The sequence below is a fragment of the Ostrinia nubilalis genome, chromosome W, assembly GCF_963855985.1.
Source record: "Ostrinia nubilalis chromosome W, ilOstNubi1.1, whole genome shotgun sequence".
Lineage (NCBI taxonomy): Eukaryota > Metazoa > Arthropoda > Insecta > Lepidoptera > Crambidae > Ostrinia > Ostrinia nubilalis.
Genome location: NC_087118.1, coordinates 11,700,300 through 11,722,517, shown reverse-complemented (window position 1 = coordinate 11,722,517; position 22,218 = coordinate 11,700,300). Strand labels below are relative to the sequence as shown.

General features: G+C 34.9%; 1 pseudogene; it reads right to left on the bottom strand.

Moving 5' to 3' along the window:
* Positions 1–569: 569 nt before the first annotated feature.
* On the bottom strand, positions 570–21,920 carry LOC135086316 (uncharacterized protein K02A2.6-like; annotated as a pseudogene).
* Positions 21,921–22,218: the final 298 nt, after the last annotated feature.

The window sequence follows — 22,218 nt, the reverse complement described above, 5'->3', positions numbered from 1 at the left end:
CTGAAGAATAAGATGGTCTAAGTCTGCCGCATCTGCCTGGCAAAATTCACATTTATCTGTAGTGACCATTTTAATCCGTTTAAGGTGGGTTGGAAATTTTGCGTGTCCAAGTCGTAAGCGATTCATTGTAGTGATGAAACTTCTTGAGGTAGAACTTTGCGACTTGCAGTACCATGGTTTTCTTGGAAGTTTCTGTTGTATTTGTCCATACCATTTTCCTTTGGTTAATTTAGTGATATTCCACTCTTCGTGCCAATTATCGAACATACGGGTTTTCAAGATGGAGTCATAGTCTGAGATGGGTACAGGGGGCGCTGGATACCGGGAATCGCCACTATATGGACTTTCTATCTTCATCAATCTGTCCACTATTTCATTGCCAGTAATCCCAGAATGCGAGGGCGCTTTTCCAATTATTCGCAACTGACTTATATTCTCTGACATTAGTGACTATTTTACCGACCGCTTATTTTAACGTCAGGCCGTCAATGGTATGCGCAGCCACGCACCTAGCGGGGTTAATAGGCAACTACATAACAGTCCCTCCCCCTAGTTGACTAATACTAGAACTAATAATAAAGATACACATCGTCCCTGGGGCGCCTGCGTTGCCTTGCTGGTCTTGTTGATGCTGCCGACTCGGTCGATTCAACAGGCTCTGGAGTGTCTGTACAATGTGTTTCTCCCGACCTAGACTCTTCTCTCTGTTCATCATCAGGTGAATTTGCTTGAACCATCGTTGCGTCGGGCATCGACACAGGTGCATCACTATCGTCCCCTCCGACGAAGCCCGGGTGGTCGGTTTCAGGCGCTGTTCCTGGCATCCTTGTGGGTGATGGTGATGATGATGATGATGATGTGAGGTCCTGAATATTTATGTTGAGATCCCGTCTTGGGCTAGGATTTTCGTCGCGGCGCCCCTTATATAACATTAACTGATTTTTATGCTTATTAACACAGCTTGAAGAATCGTTATCTTTAACTAAGTACATAACTTTACCCATACGCTTAATAACTATACCCTTATACCACATGAATTTGTTATTTTTAACAAATTTTTGATATAAAACATGTGTTCCAACTTCAAATGTCTGGGTATTAGTACCATAACTTTTATTCTGTGAAAACTGTTTATTTTCCACAGTTTTAGCCAGTGATGAAGGTGAGGGAGAAGGTTTCGATGACGAAGAAACCCTGGGATTTATTAAATCCAAACGAGACCTTAACCTTCGACCAAACACTAACTCGGCAGGTGAAAACCCAGTGGTGGAATGTACCGAATTCCTATAATCAAACAAATATTTTAGTAACATTTTTTTTGCTGTGTTTATGTTATTACATGAATTCATACATGACTTAATACCCTTTTTGACAATTTTTACACTAGATTCTGCCTGGCCGTTACTGGCTGGGTGAAAAGCTGCTGATGTCATGTGAACTATACCGTTTAATTGACAAAACCGCTGGAATTCGTAGGATGTGAACGCTGTGCCATTGTCACTGACCAATGTTTGAGGTTGTCCGAATCTTGACATGAAATCCATAAATTTTTCGATAACTGCCCCTGTAGTGCACAAGTTGTTCATATTATAAACCTCTACCCATTTGGAATAAGCATCCACAGCCACTAAGTAAGTATTGCCATATATGGGCCCAAGAAAATCCAGGTGTACCCTTTGGAACGGTTGGGAGGGATACTTCCAAGGTGAACAAGGAGCACGCGGGGGAGAGGGGCGCAGCTGGATACAAATATTACATGTCCCTATCATCTTCTCCAAGGCATTGTCAATACCTGGAAACCAGAATCGTGATCTTGCTTCCGCCTTTGTTTTGACAATCCCTAAATGTGAATTATGCAACTCCTTTAAAATTCTATCTTGCAAAGACTGAGGTATCACAACTTTGTGTCTTCTCATCAAACAGCCGTTTTCATAAGAGAGTTGAGTTTTACATAAATAAAATGGTTTTAGTTGTGGATTATTTACTTTTGATGGCCAACCCCTCATTACCAATTCCCTTACCGCTACTAATAATTTATCTTTATCGGTTTCTTTGCGCAGCTGATCAATTGTAATTGGAAGGCTTCCTTCAACTACGAAATTTACGTAAGCAGCTCGATCGCCTTCCAAAAATGGGTCATCGACCCCTGCGTGTGCGGGATGCTCAGCTGCTGGCGCCGGCAAGCTCACGCGCGACAAGTAGTCTGCGCTGTTGTTAGCGCTACGAATGTATTCGATAACATAATTATAGCCGCTTAGAAACATTGCGTACCTTTGCAATCGATTAGCTGTAACTTCAGGTATGCCACGGTAAGGACCGAAAATTGAAATGAGAGGTTTGTGATCAGTTTTGAGTACAAACGGATCTGATTTTCCATATAAATATTGATGGAACCTACGTACTCCGAATATTATGGCAGTTGCCTCCTTTTGAATTTGTGAGTAACGCTTCTCTGCAGAGTTCAACGTCCGTGAGGCAAAAGAAATAGGCCTCTCCAGGCCGCCTGTGTCCACTTGCGATAATATAGCACCAAGCCCGCTAGGGGACGCGTCAACCGTCAGGATTAACTTTGCATTTGGGTTAAAATGAGCAAGAACTTTATCTGAAGCTAGTAAGTTTTTTATAGTTTGAAAAGAATCGTTATGCTCTGATGTCCAATTCCATTTAATTTTTTTTTTTAATAAGTCATACAATGGACATAGTATAGAAGATGCATTTGGTACAAAGTTCCGGTAATAATTTACCAACCCCAAGAATGACTGTAACTGATTAACGTTGGTTGGTGTAGGAGCTTCTACTATGGCCTTAACTTTGTTTGGATTCTTTTTTAGACCTTGTTTATTAATTATGTATCCGAGATAACTTATCTCGTCCTTAAAAAAAAACACATTTATCTTTTTGCAAAGTTAATCCTGCGGCTTGTAACCTTTGTAGGACGGCTTCTAGGCGCTCCAAGTGTTGAATTTCATTACAGCCCGTGATACATACGTCATCAAGTAGACATAGCACACCATCCAGCCCCGATAGAATATTTTCCATCGCTTTTTGAAAAATGGCTGGTGCGCTGGACAGACCAAACACAAGTCGCGTATATTTATACGTAGAGACCGCGATGTGTATTTATACAAGTAATGTTTTGCGAAGCCTAATCTAAAACAAATTGGTTGTACGCCATAGATAAATCTAGTTTAGTGAATTTTACACCCCCATGTAGCCTCGCAAATAATTCTTTAATTGTAGGCAAAGGATACTGATCAACTACTGTTTGTTTATACTCACTGAGTAGTCTGCGCATAACCTCACATTCCCGTTATGTTTTAAGATAGGCACTATGGGAGAAGCATATTCGGAGTGGTCTACTGGTTTCAAAACTCCTAAATCGACCAATTTGTCAATTTCTTTGTCTACCTTGTTGTAATGTGGGGACCGGGAGTTGTCAATGAAAGTAGTTTATACTGTGCGATGCGAGTATATTGTGTGTCAGTTTACGCAGCAACACCAAATATAAAGCCTTAATTTATGTTAGTGTGAGGGTGGCGCGTACACATACATACTACACCTCCCCCCTTTTTAAAAGAAAAAAATTGGTTTACAATATTTTTTCAAATATTAAATTTAGTTACAACAGTTCAAAACAAAACATCAAAATACATTAAAATCCGAGAAAAAAAACTAATTTCAAATGATCATAATTTTCATTACAAACCATAATTTTGTAAAAAGTAATTGAACATGAAAAAGTCTAAAAGTTTACAGACCACAATATATTTTTGGTTTATTTTTAACATTCATATTTTTAGAGAAAAAGAAATACATAAATGAGTTGACTAATTTAGAAAATTCCACATAAACTGATATTTGAATAGGATGATTTTTTTTACTATCAAACATAAAGAGAAAAACAGATTTTTAATGATGTTACAGTATTAATTAAATATTTAGATGTTGTAAAAGATTTCATTACTTCCAAATTAACAAAACAGTCAATATTTAAATTTAAATTAAATGTTAGAAATACACAAAGTATGTGAAAATAATTTACATCACTTTTTAAATTCTCATTCAAATTTTACTTTACATAGTTTTACAGTTTACAGTTTTCTACAAAATTTTCTTTAAAAATAATTGTTTCAAAGGTTCAAATATCAACACAAAAATTACACATCGCAAATCGCTGTCTGTCTGTCTGTCTGTCTGTATGTTCCTTATAGAAACAAAAACTACTCGACGGATTTTAACGAAACTTGGTACAATTAATCTTCATACTCCTGGGCAGGTTATAGGATACTTAGGAATTCCCACGGGAACGGGCATTAGCGGGAAAATCCTTTTGTATAAAAAATCTAAACCGCTTAAGTTAGACGCTTGAAATTTGGCAAGCAGGTACCTTAGTAAACTTAAAGCTTAGTTATAACAGGATATTGCAAAATTCCTACGGGAACGGGAATTAGCGAGAAAAAACATTTGTATGAAAAAATCTAAGCCACGTAACATAGACGCTTGAAATTTGGCATGCAGGTACCTTAGTAAATTTAAAGCTTAGTTACAACAGGATATTGCAAAATTCTCACGGGAACGGGAGTTAGCGGGAAAAAACATTTGTATGAAAATATCTAAACCGCGTAAGTTAGACGCTTAAAATTTGGCATGCAGGTACCTTAGTAAACTTAAAGCTTAGTTACAACAGGATATTGCAAAATTCCCACGGGAACTGGAATTAGCGGGAAATTCCTTTTGTATGACTGACTCACTGACATACCCACGCACAGCCTAAACGGCTAAACGTAGGCACTTGAAATTTATAAGGGACGTAGCTTAGGTACCGTAGAGGTGCACTAAGAAAATAATTCCCGAAATTCCCACAGGAACAGGAATTACCGGGAAAATCCTTTTGTATGAAAAATCTAAACCGCTTAAGTTAGACGCTTGAAATTTGGCATGAAGGTCTCTTAGTAAACTTAAAGCTTAGTCACAACAGGATATTGCGAAATTCCAACGGGAACGGGAGTTAGCGGGAAAAAACATTTGTATGAAAAAATCTAAACCGCGTAAGATAGATGAAGGGGGTAAAATGGGATCCACGCGTACGAAGTCGCGGGCGGCCGCTAGTAAGTACTTAAAGTATTACATATTATAGTAGTTGGGTCAAATAATTATAATGTTAATAATTGATAGTAAAATTATTTACTGTTTAATTTATAAAACACACATACTACAAAATATGTCATTTCAGTTTTGTAAAATTTTCAATAACCTTGTTTACCATGATAAAATAATGATAGATTCTACAGATTAGACACAATTTTATGCATTTCATATTTAATTTCTGACACATTTACCATTTTATTTATTTTAACTATCGTAAACATGATATCAAGTATTCGTAATGTTCATAGTATTATTTTAAACAAACAAAATTGTGTAGTGGGATCCTAATATTGGTAACTTAATATAACATTACTCTTAAACTATCTCAAAATATTATTCTCAAATTATCAATTCTACAAATGTTAAAATTATTATTACATCAGTTCTATGACTTCAATTTTTTTTAAACAATTGAAACTAAAATATTCATAAATTTACCATTTACTTTACATATTTAACAATGATAAATATTTCTCAATAATATAACCTTGCCTGTGAGGTTTTGCATACACAACACAATCTTAACTTTTTTTTTTAAACACATCTTAATAAACATAAATCTTTCTTACATTCTCCTATATTTCCTACCTCTTGGGCATAATAATATCTCTCTTACTTGGCATATTCACTTATTTAGGTAGGTACTATTTTTATTTATTTATTTATATACCTCTTATTGGGTATATGGACACATATTATTTATTTAGGCTGGCCAGCTCTATTTTTTATTCATAACACTTTTTTATTTATTTTATTTTAGGTACAGTCTGTTTATTTTATAGTCGACTTTTTATAAGACATTTTAGTCTTTGTTGCTATGCATAGACTTATTAAGGGTCATGTTTTAAGATCACTCGATCTCCAACTATTTTCACGGAGAGAAACTCGTCTACACCATGATCAAATGAAGGATCTGATTCCCTTGACTGTACCTTGTGCCCTTATTTTATATAAACGAGTCCTCTTTTAAGGTATTTTTGACCTCCAACAGCTTACACAGAGAAATCTCGTTTGCACCATGATCAAACTGAAGGATTCGACGTCGTTTTGTACCTCCTTTTTTTGCCATAATTACCTTTACAACATATTTAATTCTCTTTCATAAACATTCAATTCCAAACAATAAAATCAAACATTTGAATTCTTTAGCATAAATGATTTTGTTTACTTGTGGTTGTACGGTCCACTGGTGTTACAAAATATCTCTACTAAAGTATTCCCTATTTCTAAAATAATACTTTCCATTCTACAATCAAAACAATCTATCAATCACATACTTAACATAATCCTTAACATCCATTTATTTCACATTCCTTTTCCACATCGTTCATTCGAATGTAACTAATGCACTCTATTGTTACAAAAGCTTTTTAATACATTCGTACTTTCAATCTACCAAAACTATTCAAAATCTGATTACTAATTTCTCTCTCGTAATACAAAAAATAAATCCATCTATCTCATCAAAAGTTTTCAAAGTAAATCTTTCTGTAGTATTAGGAACCCACTATAAAACAAAACTTGATAACTATCAAACAAAATCATTGTACGTATTTAGCTTGTTCCAAATATGTTAACGTTTAAGATTTCATTAAACAACTAATTCTAAAGAACTGATAAAATGATGTCAGGCAAACAAGTTATTATGTTACAATATTGTTATTCATTGCTTTCCCACTAAGGTATAGCTTCATATTACTTTCTGATGAACGTCGCTAACCAAAAATGCTGATGCGGTTACACGTGCAGTCTTGTAAGTAGGTAATGCAATTATTGCGCAATACGACTATCTGAAGTTGTGAACTATGTGAATATACAATTAATTATAAAATCGAAAATCCTCTAAAACATACATTGCAATTTACTATGTACTTAAAATGCGTTGCAAGATAAGTCTCAAAAAATATTTTATGCGAAATATTAATACTGTCAATCAAATTAATAAGAAAGTTACTATTAAAGTTTCTGAATATAAGTCTAAATAAGTATTCAAGTTATGGAATACTTTTTATTATTACAAATAAGTTTTCTTTAATAAAATTTATGTTTTATTCGAAATAATATGCTGATTTTTTCTCTGAAAAATACTTTAACAATAGTACGGTACGGGCTCGTAAATGATGTTAATAATTTAAATGTCCTATTATGTATTTAAAAGAAAGTGATACAGTAAATGAAAACTATGTAATATAAACTGTAGTTATGAATTTAATCAAAATGAAAATTTAATTTAATTTCAAGGGTACTATCTAATTCTGATGATAATTATTATATGAAACAAAATTAAATATTATCTCGAAAAATTTGAAATTAACAAATAAAATATAAAGTGTTAAAGAATTTACAGGCATTGGTCTTCTAGCTTTAATTGTCGTGATTTAAGTACTCTTTATTTATTAGTAAAAACAAAATACTGTTAAAGTCGAAATTATAAATCTATTATCTATACTTATAATAAATCTGTAGAGAGGTCAATTCTGTACATGAAATATATTTTCAAAATCAGTAAAATTTTTGTCTGTCTGTCTGTCTGTCTGTCTGTCTGTCTGTCTGTATGTTCCTTATAGAAACAAAAACTACTCGACGGATTTTAACGAAATTTGGTACAATTATTCTTCGTACTCCTGGGCAGGTTATAGGATACTTAGGAATTCCCACGGGAACGGGAATTAGCGGGAAAATCCTTTTGTATGAAAAATCTAAACCGCTTAAGTTAGACGCTTGAAATTTGGCATGCAGGTACCTTAGTAAATTTAAAGCTTAGTTACAACAGGATATTGCAAAACTCTCACGGGAACGGGAGTGAGCGGGAAAAAACATTTGTATGAAAAAATCTAAACCGCTCAAGTTAGACGCTTGAAATTTGCCATGCAGGTATCTTAGTAAACTTAAAGCTTAGTTACAACACGATATTGCAAAATTCCCACGGGATCGGGAGTTAGCGGGAAAAAAACATTTGTATGAAAAAATCTAAACTGCTTAATTTAGACGCTTGAAATTTGGCATGCAGGTATCTTAGTAAACTTAAAGCTTAGTTACAACAGGATATTGCAAAATTCCCACGGGAACGGGAATTAGCGGGAAAAAACATTTTTATGAAAAAATCTAAACCGCGTAAGATAGATGAAGGGGGTAAAACGGGATCCACGCGTACGAAGTCGCGGGCGGCCGCTAGTTGTAAATAAAACGTTACAGACGTGTTAAAAGTTAAATTGAAAATAAAAATCGGATCGAGTTAAAATGTTGAACAATGATAATCATAATAATTATTTACATTGATTTTTAGATAAATCATGATAAACTGAACAAAGTTAATAAACGCTGTAAGTAGTATGGAATTGGGCATTCTAGATCATCCGTCGCTCGTCGCAGCTAGCGCTGCTCGCTCCAGATGATCTAGAACGGCCCAATTCCATAAGGAAATATTTTTGAGCTTTTAATTTAATCGAACGACAGAATTATCGTCATTTAGTTGTAATACATCAACCACAGCGGTCAAGTTCAAATCTGATATGAAATTTCTTAAACAAAAAGAATCTCTGAAATTAGAATGTATCTGCCCAACATCACCGAACATGGTTAAGCGTCATGGAAACTTGTTGCCAAATACTATACGTAGTATTGTTTGCGGTCCCTCGAACTGCGGGAAGACCAACTTAGTTATCAGCCTGCTGCTACACCAGAAGGGACCGCGTTTTCGCAACTTGTATGTGTATTCAAAGTCATTATATCAACCTAAATACGTTTTTTTAGAAAAGGTATTAGAAAACGTTGCTGGCACTACCTATAACAAGTATAACCATAATAGTGAAGTTCTAAGTCCACAAGAGGCTTTGCCTAACTCTATTATTATATTTGACGATGTTGCTTGTGAAAATCAAAACAATATACGTGACTATTTTGCGATGGGTCGACATAAGAATATTGATTGTTTTTATATCAATCAAACTTACACTAAAATACCCAAACAACTTGTAAGAGATAATGCGAACCTTATAATATTGTTTAAGCAAGACGACATTAATCTAAAACACGTTTACGAAGAACATGTAGGGTCTGACATGACGTGGTCTCAGTTCCGTGAAATGTGTTCTACTGTTTGGAGTAAGCCGTATAATTATGTTATTATTAATAAGGACTGTGAACGTAACAACGGTTGTTATAGAATGAAGTTTGATACGTTCATAGTAGTGGACTAAGTTTTTATAAAAGTAGCTGTTGAGTTACTTACGAATTAATCACACCAGGGAAGCCAAACTGAGTGGAATCCTTTACAATGAAACGAAACCTCAAGGAGCAAATTGTTAAATCTGCAGCGGCTGTGAAAAGAAAAGTAGAAATGATAAAAGATTTCAGAAATGAAAATGATATGGCATTAGAAACTATATTTAAACCTATCGTTAACCCACTGAAGTTGTTAACCAGTGAATCAGACAAAAAACGTCAAATAAATGATGAATCAAGGCAAACTGAAACAGTAAAAAGAGCTAAATACAGTGAAAGCGAGTCATCAAATACGTCTATTGGAGATTACGAAGAACCTATTGATAGTGAAGCAGTCTCAGATGATGATGATCGCAAAACACCTAACGAAACCCTCGTTTCGTTACCATCTGATGTTCAAGATGTTCACGAAAACTCATTCAAATCTCTGCAGTCTTCTCCAAGTGTTGCCAACGATTCATTATCATGGTCTGTATCGTCTGAAGCAATGAAAGATGTACCTTACGGTGTAAGACATGTTAATAAAAAACTTTTGCTAGGCAATACCCGTGTTTATGACGACGATAGGATTCTGAAAATTGGAAACCGAACCTTGAAAAAAACTCCAGGCTTAAAACAATTATTGTATAACAAGACACCAGATTTAGATGTTATTACGCAGGAAGACTTACAACATTATAAATTATTACTTATCGATACCAATGCACATAAACGTAATTTCGACCCAACAAAACCAATCAATAGTAACAAGGGATTAAAATATATGCGAGTGATTAAACCACTATTTAAGTTCTCAAGAAATCATACAAGTAGTGTAGAAAGTCTTCATCAGGGAGAAGGTATTGATATTCTAAAAAAAGTGAAGACGGATACTGATTTAGTTTACTGAAACGATCCAAATGAGTTAGTAGAACGATTGAAACTGCTACTTGGATCATGGGCTGCTGGTAACACTGGAGTACATAATGAAATTTATGCAATTATCGAAGAGTTGCACGAAGCTGGTATCATAAAAGACATCAAATATAATAAGCTTCCCTTAGGAAAATTGAGCAGTACCATTACATTGCAGAAGCCGACAAGACGGCAATGAATATTGATAAATTCGGGCATCACGTTCATAAGCGTTTACGACTAACTGAATTTACTGACATTCTTACCGATACATTAGTAAGAACAAATTCTGGTGATTTTGATTTAAAATCATCAAGATTATACTGGGTGTACAATCTCCTGAAAAAAGCGATGAAGCTGTGAATAAAGATTATGTTGATAAGTGTGTTCAAGAACTGAAAAATGAAATGAAAACAATACAAAATAATGTCAAAAAGTACTTAAACAATTTGGAAAAACTGACTACTAACCATTTAAGTACATTGTATTACACAAAACAAGAAATTGATGTCATGGTTGGAGCTAAACCTGATAAGAATGAGTAAACAAGATATAGTAAACGAGATTCACAAAGCAGCACGAAGAAATTTCTTTCGTAGACACACGATTATAAAAGGAATAGACGACTTATGGCAAGCTGATCTTATTGATTTACAGAAATATTCGTCATTTAATAAAGGATATAAATATGTTTTAGTAGTTATTGACGCTTTTTCAAAATATGTATGGGTTAGACCTTTGAAATCCAAATCAAAAAATTGTGTTACGAGTGCAATGCAAAATATATTATCTAAATCGACAAGAAAGCCTACAAACTTGCAAACAGACCTGGGGACAGAGTTTTATAATACTTCTTTTAAGCAGTTAATGAAAAAACATGGCGTAAATCATTATTCCACATACTCTGTTAAAAAAGCTTCTATTGTAGAACGAGTAATAAGAACTTTAAAATCACACCTTTACAAGATGTTTAGTTTGTGCGGACGATATGAATGGTTCCATAATAATTTAAATTCAGCTGTGCATTACTATAACAATACTTTACATCGAATCACGAAATTCAAGCCGGTTGATGTTAACAATAATAATGAGACATTAGTCAGGTGTAACATTGTTAAATCCCAAAAGCGGAATGTACGTCAAAGGTCATCGTTTCAAGTCGGTGATTATGTTCGTATAAGTAAATTCAAAGGAGATTTTTATAAAGGTTATACCCCTAATTGGTCTACCGAAATATTTCGCATTATTAAAGTAAATAAAACCAATCCTCAAACTTATCAAATAGAAGACAAACACAATCTAAATATTCTGGGTTCTTTTTACGGATTTGAATTACAGAAAACCAAGTTTCCAGATATTTATCTCATTGAAAAGGTAATAAAAAAGAAAGGAAATAAGCTATTGGTAAAATGGTTAGGTTTAAGTGATGAGGAGAACAGCTGGGTGGACAAAAGTGAATTAGTAGTCTAGGTATATAAAACCTGATGATAATTATTATCTCATATCACTCTGTGCTTATCGATGAAGGAAGGCAGTGGTATTATTAATACTTTGATAGATAATTTACCGTTCGAGTTACATTTACCTGGATATCAATTTTGTGGTCCTGGAACAAAACTTCAGAAACGGCTACTTAGAGGCGAAAGAGGAGTAAACAAATTGGATGAAGCTTGCATGTATCACGATATTGCTTACAACAATAAAGATTCTAGTGTTCGACACAACGCTGACGTAGAACTTTTAAACATGGCTAAGAAGAGAATGAAATCGAAGGATGCCAGAACCGGAGAAAAGATAGCATCGTGGATAGTAAAAAATGCTATGAAGGCTAAAATTAGGGCGGGCTCTGGTGTAAAATCATTTATGTCGGGTATTAAAAAAATACGAACACAAATTAAAAAACTAAAATCGAAGGACAAACATTCTACTATACAATATGCATATGCTGCTGCAAAAAAACTATTTTCAAATAAAAAAGGAAATATGGCGGACTCTTACCTCTCATTCCCATATTTGCGGGATTATCAGCCTTGGGTTCTCTAGCGGGAGGTGCAGCAGGTATTGCGAAAGCTGTTAATGATTCTAAAGCTGCACAGAAGAGTCTTCAGGAGTCTGAACGTCATAATAGAATGATGGAAGCGGTAGCTCTTGGAAAAGGATTGTATATAAAACCGCATAAAAAAGGAGCTGGTTTATACTTAAATCCTTCAAAAAACTAATCAAACGGCTACCCAGACGTGCTCTCACAAATTTTGATATATTAGAACACGCTAGTGATATACCATTCTTTCGCGGTGTATTTATGAGAGATAAATTACCTTTGAAGGCCAAAAAGATTGAGTGTGGTATACTAAATTTGGATAGCAGCAAAAATCCTGGAACGCATTGGGTAGCCTTTGTAAAGCAAAACGATTACGCAGAATATTATGATAGTTTTGGAAATTTAAAACCGCCGTTGGAATTAGTTAAGTATTTACATAACTTACCAATAAACTATAATTATGTACAACATCAAAGGTTTGGAACCACAAACTGTGGTCACTTATGTCTAAAATTTTTAAGAAACTATTGGATAAAGCATTTATATAACAAATGTAATAAATAAAATTGTCAGTATAAAAATGTCTTTCACTGTGTCCATAACCGGGGTAGGAGCCTGTTTAATTACAAACTATTCACCAACGTTGGAATTACGAGGAGACTACGAATGCGGTCTTATATATTTTTCAACTTTCAATTCTATTCCTAACATAGATGAAAGAAACAATAAATTTTATTATGGTGATAGCGAAGTCATTAAAATTCCTGAAGGGTCTTACGAGCTTCAGGATATATGTGATTATTTAAAAAGTAACATAAAGAACACCGTATTAAAACTAACCTGCAACAACAATACCTTGAAGACAAATATATGTTGTTCCAAAGATGTTCACTTCAATAAGAAAGAATCAATTGGTAAAATATTAGGATTTGGTATGGGGACGATAAATGCTAATATAAGTACTGAGTCTGAGTATCCCGTCAGCATTGTATCAACAACCATCGTGCGGATCGAATGCGATGTAGTTAGTGGTTCTTTTGTAAATGGGAAAGCAAGTCATATTATTTACGAGTTTGTACCTAATGTACCACCTGGTTATCGAATAATTGAAATACCTAAAAACTTAATATATTTTCCTGTTAACAAAGATTCCATAAGTGCTATTAACATAAGATTGTTGGACGCTGAAAATAAAGAAATAAATTTACGTGGAGAAGAAGTTCAACTGTACTTACACTTCAGAAAAAAATGTTGAATTTCAATAAAAACCCAATCACCTCGAGTACTCAAGTCAGTTCTAAAAGAACGCTTCATAAAGACACATCCCTTCAAGTAAAAAAGAAGCTAACCAAGAATAATAAAGCATTTCTTAAGCTAGTTGGTTTAATAAAATGAATATTTTAAATATATCTCAAAAAACACCATACGATAATAGTATTGAAAGTTTTGAATACCATTCATACAAACCATACGTAACCAGTTTCAACAAGAACGATGAAATACGGATACCTATCAATCAACAGGACCTGTACGTGCTGCCTTCACTCAGTAGTTTATACATCGAGGGTAAAGTGAACGTCTATAATAGCACGACTAAAGAAAAAGTATCAAATGTACATTTTGTCAATAATCCAGCGTTGTTTCTATTTCAAGACATACGATACGAACTAAATGGGGTAGAAATAGATAAAGTTAAGAATGCAGGTATTACGACGACAATAAAATCTTATCTATCCTTAAATGATAATGAGTCTAAGTGTGCAAAAGTTTGGGGTTGGTCGCCCACGGGCACAAACAATGCAGCTGGTGGATCATTTTCCGCATCTATTCCGCTAAACAAGATATTAGGATTTGCAGAAGATTATGATAAAATTATCATTAACTGTAAACACGAGTTAGTATTGCTGAGAAGCAATACTAATCTCAATGCAATCAAACTTAATACAGGTGAAATAGTAGATGACATTATAATTAATAAAATAGTTTGGCGAGTTCCACATATTAAAGTATCAGATAGAGAAAGAATTAATCTATTAAAACATTTAGAAAAAGATCGACCTATTCCATTAGCATATCGTAATTGGGACCTATATGAATATCCACTACTACCTAAAACTCGTAAACATACGTGGTCTATTAAAACTTCATCGCAAATAGAGAAACCACGATTTGTTGTAATCGCGTTACAAACTAACCGCAAACATAACGCTCACTCGTCAATGGCTGAGTTTGACCACTGTCATGTACGTGATGTAAGAGTCTTTCTAAATTCGTCATATTACCCATACGAAGGACTAAATGTTAGTTTTTCCGAAGACAAGATTACTTTATTATATGAGCAGTACACAAGATTTCAACAGTCGTATCACGGACGTCGACCAGAGCCGTTGATGAGCTTGAAGGAATTCAGAGACGTGGCTCCCTTATTTGTTATCGACTGTTCGAGGCAACACGAAACTTTGAAAGGATCGATCGATGTAAGAGTTGAAATCGAAACAGATCAAGAAATGCCCGATCAGACCGCTGCTTACTGTTTGATTTTAAACGATTGTATATTTGAGTACAAACCTTTGAGCAATATAGTGAAGAAATTATCATGAATATCAACACAGCAATTGTGGATATTCAAGGGTTCAAAAATAGTGTTAATGAATTTATAGTTAAAGAACTTGCTATGGCTACCCAAGAGCATACTTACATATTTTTGGTAAAACCACCATATCCGTTCAATTCATTAACCGCTGAAGAGAAAAAGCAGGTTCGCTGGATCGAAAGAAACAGAGGCTACCGCTGGAGTGAAGGATATGTAGACTATAGAGAATTTCAAAGAATTATTAAACCTTACTTAAAAGATAAAAAGATTTTTGTAAAAGGAGACGAAAAGATCAATTGGGTGCAGGATCTATGTGGAAAAGAAAATAATATTTTAGATATAAGTTATTTAAGTGCTCCTAACTTAAATACTCTTTATAAAATGTATTGTTCAGATAATACTGCATTATATAATTGTATTTATCATAAGAAAATTTGTGCATTAAAAAATGTAGTATGCATAAAGAAATGGTGTGTTGAAAATAAAGTTAATTTATGATTTTTAAATAAACTATACTTATTAAAAGGCATTACCGTCTTTAATTTATCGATCCTTCAAGTAAAAAATAATTAAGTCTAAATAGTAAAAGTAATTGTTTCCTATTTGAGGTGGTGAAAAAATAAACACGTTTAGTTTCTAGATTTCTACTTTCAAAAACTATTATCTAACCTAAGTACATATTTACACTTAAAACTAAAGATTATCACTACACAACTTTTTTGAAATTTTTCTTATAACACTATCAGTCATATCCATTATTTCGTCATTGTGTTCTGTCACCACATACTGCGCACTCAGCACCACATTGTCCTCACTGTCACTGTGCTCCGGGTCCCGCGCCGTCGAACAGGAAGGCTCGCTGGTTAGGTCACTCACCCGTATTTGTATGAGCCGAATGCCTCTCGAGCGTTCCCTGTTGATAACGTAGGACTTTGCAGAACTACGTTGCTTTTTCTTGGCCTCAGCCTTCCGCCAAACCTTCTTTTCCCGCAAGGCTTGGGGCTCGGTCGTCTCAGGCCTGTCCATTAGTTCCTGACAGGCTTGAGTGAGCCCTTCCCAGGAATCATAGGTGTACTGGGACAGCATGATGTTGGTGTCATCAGAGTTTTCCATGATCTGAAAAGTAAAACAATTGTTAGTGTTCGTATTATAATACAATAATACCTATACCAATAAACCTTAGAAATTGTATACTTACCGAAAATGTATTCTCTCGCTTGTCTGGAGGTGTGGAATAATATGGAGTGAATGAGCTCTCGTGGTGTTGAAATATTTATTAAAAATTATGTTTAGTACAGATACTTTATTACGAAATCGCTGAATTTGCAAAACTGAACGGATGTATTGTATCAGCGTATTGCAAATTACAATATTGCGTGATTACGCTTATTTGACGATTTTTATGAGTTTAAATAAAACCATAAATTGTGTAAATTATTAAATGTTTATTTCTATTAACTTATAAATAATTACAATATTTATGAAATAAATTAAAATTAACCTTACACCTATAGTTAGTTTAGCCTAAATGATTATTATAATATATTTCAGCATAATGTAAAGCATTAAATTAAGGAACTATGACCCCATGCCTTTGTGGAAACTTTGTCGGGCATTATGAAACGTTTGTCATCAGCATTTGATAAAGCAATTTTATTAACTGTCTGGGTGAAAATATTATGCTTAATACATTTAAACAGAATATTTTTTCTGCGCACTATTTTATCATTGAGTAATACGTCATTGTAATCGGATGCGTTCAAATGTTTGATAACATTCTTTCTAATGCCTTTTGCCTTTTTGATTACATCAGTTTCAGTTTTAATGCAGTACAGTTTTGATCTTAGCCCTACAAATTCAGTCATAATACGTCCGCCAAGTTCATCTTTGAACAAACCCGGTACTTTTTTGTTCATAATCGGAAGATCGTGCTGGTTTTGCGAAGCGTAATTACTGGTGTCGAAATATCGCAAGAAATTTTGTTTTATGTCTCTGTATACATCTTTAGTCTGTATTTCATAGATAAAACTATCAGTGTCCGTGTAACATAATTGCACTTTATGTCCGTAGTGAGGCTTTATGACAGAGTAATGAAACTGGTACATATGGCTTTTTGAAAGCTCTAAAACAGCAAAACCTACGTAAATCGGCTTGTCGAGTATAATTCTTTCCGGTTTCATTTGAACGGCTACTAAGTTTTCAGTAAAAATGGTAGCGCTGTGAAAATTTGGTCGTGAAATTAACTTTGCCGCAGAGATAGATCGATTCGTTCGATTGGTATCGTCCTGCCATTGATTCACTAATTTTACGTTTACTCTACGCTCAGTATCTTCTAAGGTTTTTCCAAAGACAGAATTATTCATGAGCTTAAATAAGTCTTGTTGAAATGGTGTTTCTGCTTTCTTTCTCAATTCGGTGTTAAGATTAATATATTCCGCTAAAAATTTACTTTGCTTGAATGTAACTACCCGATGTATTTTTTTCAAAATCAAACCATGATTTAAACACGTTTTTAAATGTACGTAATGAATTACATAATTGTATTTTGAGTATAAATTCGGCACTAATTTAGAAGTTGTACCTCCTGGAGGTATAAATTTCTCCGCGCAAAATGGATAGTCGTTATGAGTACAGTGCAACTCTTCGGGGTACAACAAATCAACTTCTAGTATAAATCCATATTCTGCATCGTCTGAAACGTTTGTATTATGTAATCTATCAATTTCGTGTTGTTCAAGAAATTTAAAATTAGCTACTGGCAAGGACTGACACATGCTGTAACCGTATAGATTATTACAGTCGATGTATAAGAGAAAAGAATCTGGTTTAGTTTCATCGTAATTATCCATGTAAATGTTGTTCGCGCTAGCTAGCCTGGTAGAACAAAGACAAATCCCACCCCGCACGCCTTTCTGTACGAGGCGTATAATTTCTAAGTCAGACAGTAGCTCCAACTCTACGCCCGTTTTCAATAACATCGCGTCAAATGATAAACTTGGTGCTGTTAGGTAAAAAGCTGGATCTAGATGATAATTTCTTTTACATACCGCTCTAAAATTTTCAAAGATATCTGTCAACAAATAAACATCGGTTTTAAGATAAAGATCAGTATATTCTCCCAAATTAGAAATATTAAAAGTATTCCAGACCAATTTCGCGTGCATGTAATCTTCATCGCTAATGCCCTCATCAGTCAAAGTATTATAAAAACTTTCCTTAGAGGGCAGATGTTTCTTAGAATACGATTTCCAAGATTTCATATAATCGTAAGGATAAACACCCTTACGGGTTAATAATTCAAATTCTCTATCTTCGGTAAAACAACGTTTTAAGTGAACAAAATCGGATTTGTGTAGACCGTTTCCCAATTTTTCTAAACTTGTCCCTAAAAACTTAAAAGAGTCTACAAATCTTATTTGGGCAAATTTACTATCAGACATCTTTAAACATTTTGTAAAAGAAATGTAATTCTCTTTGTTCTTCGGTATTACTTTTATGGGACCCGAACTTTCAGCCAATTCTTTAATGAATAGATGACAGTCATAGCCCGCTAGGTTATGAAAAAAGACGGGAATTAATTTAGGCAGGCTGTACTGTAAATTACAGTGTTGGTGAGCGGCACCCCGGTAGCGGCCTGTCAAGTGACAGTGGTCCCTTACTTTATCAAACAGTATTAAACCATTACAAATGTGACACACATCAGCTTCAGCATGTATTTTAGCATCGTTTTCATCGAACACCATTGGCACATCGACACTCAAAATGTCATAAATCTTTTCTATATCTTTGTAAAGACTTTTCAGAAATTTATGGACACAGTCAAGTCCGCGATACGAAACAAAACTATTAAGATTTTCGTCAAACGAGCACACTACGTTATAAGCAAACGCCGCTGGAATGTGTTGTTTTTGATTTAAAGTAAAACTACAAGAGGGACTCGGTTCACAAGTTGCTAACGGTTTAAGAAGAGTTTCAAAATCAGCATACACAACGAAAGGAATATCTTGTTTCCGATTAAAATTTTTAAAATTAAGATAACTACCTTGTTCCGGTAGCACAGTGGTTACGCCGCTACAAACGTGACCATCAAGTTTTTCTTCAGATGCAAAGAAAAGTAAACAATCGTCACAGAAGTATATCTTATTATGGTGTTTTGTTATTTGAGCTCGTACAAGACGTGACAAATTCTTTATCAAAACATAGTGTGATTTGTTTCCATTTTCAAGAAGTAATAAATTAATCCTAGTTTTCCTTTTAAATTCTGATCTATAAATTGGCCCCACAATGCGCTTATTCTTTACGGAATATACATTGATGCTTAAAAATCTATTATTATTTTCAAATGTTTTAATATCTGTAAAAGTGACAGGAAAGTTTAACCCATGCACGTTTAACACGTCTTCAAAAGGAGGGTACGAAGCTGTACGATCAGTATTGCGTTTAGCTGGATAAAGCGCTGCAACGATGCTCCACAAAAAGCAAAAGTTATCAGCGTTTTTAACGTTGATACAAGCTTTTTTCCTTTTTAAATGAAGTGGTAAATCCACATAGGTTGAACCTGCTCCACTTAACGGATCAAACTTGTTAATATTGATTTCAACATATATGTTATTTAAAAATCCCCAGCCACTGTCACGATCCTGAAACTCTTCGACTTTTTTACACAATGTACGGACGACGGAGTTAAATACTTGGTCGTAATTAAAGTTGCGATGAATAATCATATTCTTAGTCGCGAATGATTTTATATCTTGCGTATCGCTTTTTAACAAAATAAAATTACCAAAATACTCTAAATTAATTTTTAAACTAATGTATTGCTTTAAAGATTTTTCTATGAGAACGAGCAACTTAGAACGTATACTATTTAAGAATATCTCCGGTAAAGTTGACTCGTTTCCCGCGTTCGCTAGTATCCTATACGAAGCGATACGGCCTCTGAAGGCAGAGGAGATCTTAACTACACCGTCCTCTACCGGAGCTGCGCATTTGTTCTTATGCGCGTTACTCCGCAAATGCCCTACCCAATGCGTATTGTCTACACGTGCTGAACAAGCCGTACAAAAAGGCATGGTTTTTATATACTTTACTTTATGCTGAAATAAATTTCTTTAAGGTTAGTTACCTACTTATTAAAATATAAAATAACTAATACTAAAAACTAGGAAAATTACTTTGAAATCCTAATACTTCTAAAAAGTCAGTATGTATAGATCTACCACATACCAAGTGTAACGACTTCACGCGCACTTTGCCGTGTTCTTTAACAGACTTACCTGTTACCTCTCTAAACAACAAACCTTAGTTAGGTACCTACCTTTGTACCAAAAATCAAACGTACCTACCTATACCTTGTATTGTACCCTGAATACCAGTTACCTGTTGTGTTGTTATTGTATTTTCTATGTCTAACTTGATATGTGGTCGACTATACTTACAAAACTAGAAGGAATTAGGAAATTCAAAGAATACAATTTATTATTAACTAAAATAATTTTTATTATTTACTATTTACTATAAACTAAAATAAATATTTATTATTTAATATTGACTTTATTACTATAAAATACAGGCTCTCGATCTTCAAAATTCAAATAATTTCTTCAGACTCTTCATAAACTTCTGAAGATCTTGCCACTCCGATGTGCCGGTGTTCAGCTGGACCTTCGCGGTGAGCAGCGCCTTCTTGTAGCGCTCCGCGGGCAACACCTTGAGCGCGTCGCTGGTGGTGTAGGCGCGCACCTCTACGTAGTAGGTGGCCGTCGAGCGGAGCGGTGCGCCGCACGGAGCCGTTGGCGACCTTGGTCGTCAGGCTGCTGTCCAGCTGCTGGTGAGCCGCGGAACCCCGACGTTGGGAGTTCTCGACCGCTAGCGTCTCGTCCTCGTCGGATAGCAATCCGAAGAGATCTTTAGATCTCTTTGACGAAGCTCTGAAATTAAAAATTAATATTATTAATACTTGACTCGCAGAAACACTCTTTCAAGTACAGGTGCTATAATAAATAGCGTTGTTTAAAAGCCTGTAGGTACTTGGAAATCATTCATCTTCATTTGTAACACAGTATCTAAAGACAAAAGCATTCAATCAACATGTATACACACATATCTTCGCTTACATACCACTGAACTATCCACTTACCTAGATTTTAGAGTTCACTCAACACGCTCACACAGACACACAGACACACACACACACACGCATTTATGATACCAACCACTTACCGAGATTTTAATAAACATATAACTACACACATACTTAACATACATACACATACATTGTTTGCTTACATAGCACTGAACCATCCACTAATTAGATTTCAGAGTTCACTCAACACGCTCATACATTCACACACACTTACACGCATTCGTGAAACGAACCACTTACCGAGATTTTCAATCAACATACACATACTCATACGCACATAGTTGGAACATCCACTTACCGGGGTTTAGAGACACGTTTCTTTTTCGGTACTTGCGGCTCAGCCTCACACTCGGAGTCGGATCTGTAGGGACAAATATAATGATTCAGTAAACTGACGGGATGCCTGCGCATCTATGATCTTAAACTTTTCTCATCCCAAAGTGTTTACTTACGTGTGATGAGAGCGTTAAAGATCAATGATGATGCACTAGGAATAAAATTATGTTAGCTGAATGAACCTGAATGCACTGTACCTTGATTTGACTGGCGTCTTCCTCTTCGGCGTATATTTGCGAGAACTGGAGGCAGCAGCGCTGTCTCCGAACACGGATTCGATCTCGGAGTCGGACCTGTAAAGATAAAGTAAAATTCTATGTAGTAATCGAAGTCTCATCAGCGGACCAGCTGAAGGTGGACGGATGGATGGTTATCTGCTAGATGATAAAGTTGGGGTGACTCCAAGAATTGCAAAGAAAAAGAAACAAAGTAAATAAATAAAAAAACTTACATGATTTTTACCTTGGTGATGGAGCAGGGATTCTGAAGAGCAGAGATTCTGAAGAGCAGAGATTCTGGAGGGCAGAGATTCTGGAGCACTGCGCAATAGCTACTTGAGCAGCAATGAGGATCAGTACTGTTGTAGAAAATTCAATAAAACTAGTATCTACGTTAATCTTTAAGACATAAGAAAGATATATCTTTTTGAATTATCCAAATCGGACCATTACTTACGAAGATATTAAGTAATAAACATAGGCCGTTTTTGCCGCTAAAAGTCAACGTACGCAGGGCCGCGTGACGTCACTATATCCGAATCGAGCGCAGCCGGCGTACTATTGGGATGGAAAATATTTTTTTCCAGCTAAACTATCAGTTTTAGAAAAAAACTTTTAA